Source organism: Tamandua tetradactyla, chromosome 8 (genome assembly GCF_023851605.1).
Source record: "Tamandua tetradactyla isolate mTamTet1 chromosome 8, mTamTet1.pri, whole genome shotgun sequence".
NCBI lineage: Eukaryota > Metazoa > Chordata > Mammalia > Pilosa > Myrmecophagidae > Tamandua > Tamandua tetradactyla.
The window spans coordinates 88,219,823-88,226,432 of record NC_135334.1 but is presented as its reverse complement, the minus strand read 5'-3'; positions in this window follow the sequence as shown (position 1 = coordinate 88,226,432).

The following is a 6,610-nucleotide window of genomic DNA, read 5'->3' as shown; positions in this document are numbered from 1 at the left end:
ATTTCATATAAATATAATACACAACCATTTGTGTCTGGTTTCACTCTATGTTTTCAAGGTTCATTCATGTTATAGCATGAATTATTTTAATTGCCAAATAATTTTCCCTTGTACAGATAAAACGCATTTCATTTAACCAATCATCAGTTGATGGACATTTGGTTTCTTTCTACTTTTTTGGCTCTTTTGAATAATGCTGCTATGAACTTTTGAGTATAAATTTCTATATGGACACATATTAGGCTCTACCTAAGTTTCTTTTCAGTGATTGAACATATTTCAATCATGCACAGACTTTCTGTTTGTTCCCTGAGAAACTGCCCCAGCTGCCAGTGACCCATTCTCACTGCTCTGGGATCTGCTCCTGGCTTTTGGCACCCAGTTCGAGGTTTGGGGACAGGAACTGCTTTCCGCAGCTTCCAAGGTGGCCTGGCTCTCTGTCTGATGTATTTCTACCCACCTAGAGTCCATCTTCCTGTCTCTCTTCAGGCCTGAGGCTGACTGCTGACAGCAGAGCCCCTTTCCAGACGGGTTCTGCTCCTCTCAGATGCCATCAGGATGGAGGGAGGTGAGAAGGCGTGTCTCTCTAACCCACGTATCCTACAAGTAGATATTACTGTCCCTATTTTACAGAATCAGAAACTGAGTCTCAAAATGGCAAAATAACTTGCCCAGGACATTACAGTACACATTAAATAAACTTTGGAGAAATCAGGAGAGGGAAGAGGCATTTCTGGTGTTCTCATTAATCTCCTAGAGACAGAGATAGGCCAAACAAAAACGGCACGTCACTCCTCGGAACCTTTTGTTTCACCCTCAATCATTCATTCGTTCATGAACATTTATTGAGTAACTACTCTTTTCCAGGCACTGTTCTAAGATCTGGGGACACAGAAATAACTAAGACAGAAGACAGGTAACAGAGCTTACATGCCAGAACGGATGATAAAAATGCATAATACAGCTTCAGATAGTAATACGTGCTATACAGAAACTAAAGCAGGCATTCTTTTTTTTTTTTTCCTTTTATTAGAGGAGTTGTGGGTTTACAGAACAATCATGAATGAAATACAGGATTCTGATATAACTGCCCTATTATTAACAACTTGGTTTAGGGTTGGGACATTTGTTACAATTGATGACAGCACATTTTTAAAAATTGAACTATTAACTGCAGTCTACAATTTAACTTAGAGTTCACTGTGTAGTATATTTCCGTGGATTTTTTTTTTCAAAAATATATCCTCTACCTTATATACAATCTAACATTTCCCCTTTTAATCACATTCAGATATTTATTTCAGTGCTGTTAATTATGTTCAAAATTTTGTGCTACCATCACCACCACCATTACCAAAACATCTCCATCGTTCCAAATAGGAACCCTGCAGATTTTACGCCTTAACTTCCTGTTCCCTATTCCCACCTTGTCCACTGGTAACCTATATTCTAGATTCTGACTCTATGAATTTGCTTATTGTAATTATTTCAAATTGGTGAGATTATACATTTGTCCTTTTCTGTCTGGCTCATTTCACTCACCATAATGTCTTCAAGGTTCATCTTCATTGTCAATGTATCAGCTCTTCATTCCTTTTACACCTAAATTACATTCTATTGCATGTATATGCCACATTTTGTTTATCCAGTCATCAATTGATGTTCACTTGGGTTGCTTACATATTTTGGCAATTGTGAATAATGACACTACGAACATTGGTGTGCAAATATCTGTTCAAATCTCTGCTTTCGATTCTTTTGTATATATACACCCACGAGTGGTATTTCTGGGTCATATAGTAGTTCTATACTTAGTTTTCTGAGGAATGGCCAAACTGTCTTCCACAGCAGCTGCACCATTTTACATTACCACCAGAAATGAATGAATATTTTTTATTTTTCTGCATCCTCTCCTACACCTGTTATTTTCCATTTTTTTAATAGCAGCAATCCAATTAAAATTAAATGGTATCTCATTGTAGTTTTGATTTGCATTTACCTGAATATCTTTTCATGTGCTTTCTGGCTATTTGTGTGTCTTTTTCAGAGATGTCTATTCAAGTCTTTGTCCCATTTTTAAATTGGATTGTCTTTCTGTTGTTAAACTCCAGGTTTTCTTTGTATATTTTGGATGTTAAACCTTTATTAGATATGCAGTTTCCAAATATTTTCTCCCATTGTGTAAGATGTCATTTTAATTTTATGATACAATTCTTTGAGATGCACAAGTTTTTAATTTTGATGAGGTCCCATTGATCTATTTTTTCTTTCGTCGCTTGTGTTTTGGGTATTAAAGCCTAAGAAACCATTGCCCAACATGAGGACCTGAAGATGCTTACCTACATTGTCTTCTAGGAGTTTGATAGCTCTGTCTTTTGTATTTAGAGTTGACTTTTTGTAAGATGTGAGATGGGGACCTCCTCTTTTTTTTTTTTGGCAAATGGAGATCCAGTTTTCCCAGCACCATTTTGTTGAAGGACCACCAAATGAGTGGTCTTTGCCCCCTTGTCAAAAATCAGTTGGCCATAAATGTGAGGGTTGATTTCTGAGCTCTTAATTTGTTTCCATTGGTCCATATGTCTGTTTTTTACCAGTACCATTCTGTTTTGATTACTGTAGCTTCGTATTAAGTTTTAAGATCGGGAAGTGTGAGTCCTCCAACTTTTTCTTCTTGTTCAAAATGGCTTTAGCTATTTGCAGCCCTTTACCCTTCCATATAAATGTGGTGATTGGCTTTTCCATTTCTGCATAGAATGTTGTTGGAATTTTTATTGGGAGTGTGTTGAATCTATAAACTAGTTTTGGTGGGATGGACATCTTAACAATACTTAGTCTTCTAATCCATGAACATGGGCTCTACTTCCATTTATTTAGGTCTTCTTTGATTTCGTTTAGCAATATTTTGTAGTTTTCTGTGTACAGGTCCTTTATATTCTTGGTTAGATATAGTCCTAGATATTTGATTCTTTTAGTTGCTATAGTGAATGGAACTTTTTCTTGATTTCTTCTTCTGATTCTTCCTGTGAATATAAATGTCATGTATATAAATACTACCAATTTGGGGGTGTTGATCTTGTATTATACCACTCTGCTGAATTCATTTATTAGCTCTGGAAGATTTGTTGTGGATTTTTTCAGGATGTTCTGAATATAGGATCATGCCATCTGAAAATAGGGGAAGTTTTACTTTCTCCTTTCCAATTTGGATGGCTTTTCTTTCTTTCTTTCTTTTTTTGCCTAGTTGCTCTGGCAAGAATTTCCAGTACAATGTTGACTAACAGTGGGCATCCTTGTCTTGTTCCTAATTTTAGAGAGAAAGCTTTCAGTCTTTCACCATTAAGTAGGATGTTAGTTGTGGGTTTTTCATATATGCCCTTTATCTTGTTGAGAAGTTCTATTCTATTTCTAGTGTTCTAAGTGTTTTTATCAGGAAGGGGTGCTGGATTTTGTCAAATGCTTTTTCTGCATCAATTGAGATGATCACATGATTTTTTTCCCCTTCATTCTGTTAATATAATATATTACATTAATTGATTTTGCTATGTTGAACAAGCCTTGCATAGCAGGGATAAAGCCCACTTGATTGTGGTGTATAATTCTTTTAATATACTGTTGGATTTGGGTTGTTAGTGTTTTGTTGGGGATTTTTGTGTCTATGTTCATAAGCGATATTGATCTGTAGTTTTCTTTTCTTGTGATAGCTTTATCTGGCTCCTCCTGTTCAATTTTTTGGAAGCATTTGAATAGAACTACAATTAGGTCTTCTTGGAATGTTTGATACAATTCACCAATGAAACTATCTGGTCCTTGACTTTTCTTTGTTGGGAAGTTTTTGATTAGTGATTCAATCTCTTTACTAGCAATTGATTTCATCAGATCTTCTATTTCTTCTTGAGTCAACGTAGGTAGTCTATATGTTTCTAAGACTTTTTTCATTTCATTTAGGTTATCTAATTTATTGGTATATAATTGTTTAAGTGTACTCTTATAGTGCTTTTTATTTCAGCAGGGTCTGTAGTAATGTCCCCTTATCATTTCTGATTTGGGTTGTTTGTATCCCTTATCTTTATTTCTTAGTCAGTCTAGCTAAAGGTTTGTTAATTTTATTGATCTTTTCAAAGAACCAACTTTTGGTTTTGTGGATTCTTTCTATAGTTTTTTTATTCTCTATTTCATTTATCTCCACTTCAATTTTTTTAATAATAGAGTCATATTTATGACCTGGCCCTCCATGTTGCACATCAGAACAATACAAGTTAGGTTTTAATATGCTGTGCCCAAAACTAGAGAAAAGAACAATATTAGCAATTATCTTCAAAACATAAACAGTTCATTTATATTTAGGCAACAATTTTTAGCTTTAACAAAGACAACATGACATATGAATTTCAATGTTTAGATCTTAGGAGCAGTTGTGTCTTAACTTTACCAATTTAACTTATGAACAATATTCTAAATTATCAGTGTTTAAATATAAATGTGTAAACCCTAAGAGCTGTTAAAAATTTTTAACTTGTTGAATGAAACTGATGAGGTATGGAAAGCATGTCAATATTATTTAATAAGAATATTTTAGATGAAGTTCTGCCTAATCTATTTAGTAGCAAATTCCATAAATGCTGATCTGTAAGTCCTATGCAATCTGTATTTGTAAATGAACTTGATCAGACCACAGTTAGTGAACAATTTCAGCACTAGTAAGTTATTGAAAATTGGGTTTTACACCCCTAAGAAAAAAGTAATGGTTGGATATTCAAATGTTTCAAGGTCAAGGTTTAATTTTACAGACACCAAATTTCTGGGAAAATAGCCCTTTAAATAGTATCTTCACATTGGCTTTACAATATTAGTTGTACTTTGCTTAAACTATAAAAAACTGAGGTTCTTTCTTATGTGGGGAAGGCATAGGGTGATCTCTGCTGTCCTTTTCTCCAGGCCTCTGGGTTCCAACAACTTTCCCCAGGGTGATTTCTTTTCTGTATTGCCAAAGGCTGGGCTGAACTGCGAGTGCTGAGATGAGGTATGCTGAGCTGTTTGAGCTGTGCTATGTTGCACTCTCTCATTTAAGCACCAGCCAATTAAATCAAGCATCATTCTTTGCAGCAGACACGCCTCCTAGCCAACTGCAGATGTAATCAGCAACAGATGAGGTTCACACGCCATTGGCTCATGTCCACAGCAATGGATCTAGGCACCTTCACCTGGCCAAGTGGACACCTGAATCTGACTACCACAATGTCCTTATTTCCTTTTTAACACAAATAATGTCCTTATTTAATATAAACATTATATGTATTAAGTATTCAGTATTCAAGTAAAATTCTCTAACAGTTAATGCCATTTTTAAAAAATGTGCAAAACTCATTGTAATGGAATGCATAAGGTCAAAAATATGGAACAGTTGACAGCTGCTAGATTGAATAAGTGCATCATAAACCTTTAAAGAAAAAAAAACACACTTACTATAGACTCTCAAATTGGAATTTCCTGTGCAGGATTATAACATATTTCAGATTTAATGAGAAAAAAAAGAAGCTTGCAGGCAGCACATGAAGCACCCACAGCAAATATATGATTAAAAACTAATAAAATATGTCTAAGTTGTTGACTGATGTAGGTACTAATGCATCTGACTCTTAGCACTGGCCTTGATTATACACAGGAGATGTAACTTTTGTTATTTCCTTCCTTCTGCTTGCTTTGTGTTTAGTTTGTTCTTTTTCTAGTTCTTCCAATTTAGAGGTTAGGTCTCTGATTTAATGTCTTTCTTCTTTTTTCATGTAAACATTTAGATTTATAAATTCCCCTCACAGCACTGCCTTCACTGCATTCCATAAATTTTGGTGGTTGCATTTTCATTTTCATTTGCCTCAAGCTACTTCCTAATTTTACTTGTGATTTCTTCTTTAACCCATTGGTTGTTTAAGAGTATGTTATTTAATTTCCACCTATTTGTGAATTTTCTATTTCCTCCCTCTAATTATTTCTAGCTTCATTCTGTTGTGAGAGAATATACATAGTATGATTTTAATATTTTTTAATTTATTAAGACATGTTTTGGGACCCAACATATGGTGTGTCCTGAAGAATAATAAAAATGCACTCAAGAAGAATTTGTATTCTATGTTTGGTGGGTGAAGTGTTCTATATATGTCTGTTAGGTCTGGTTGGTTTAGATATCATTCAAGTCTTCCTTATTGATCTTCTGACTGGATGTTCTATCCATTATTGCAAGTAGTGTATTAAAGTCTTCTACTATTAATGAAGAACCATTTATTCTTCCCTTCAAGTCTGTCAGTATCTGCATCATATATATTGGGGGCTCTGCCATTAGGTGTATATATATTTATGCCTATTTGAAGCTGTTACGTACCTGAGAAAAACCACATCCTTTTTCCTGATCCAATCTTGTGGGGGCAGCCATGTTTGTTTTAATCCTGATTCACTATTGTGAGGGTGGAAACTTTGATTGGATTGTTTCCCTGGAGATGTGGCACATCCAGCTGTGGGTGTGACCTTTTGATTAGATTTATTCCATGAAGATGTGGCATGCCCAATTGTGAGTGTGGTCTTTGATAAAATGGAGCTGTGATTCCACCCATTTAAGGTG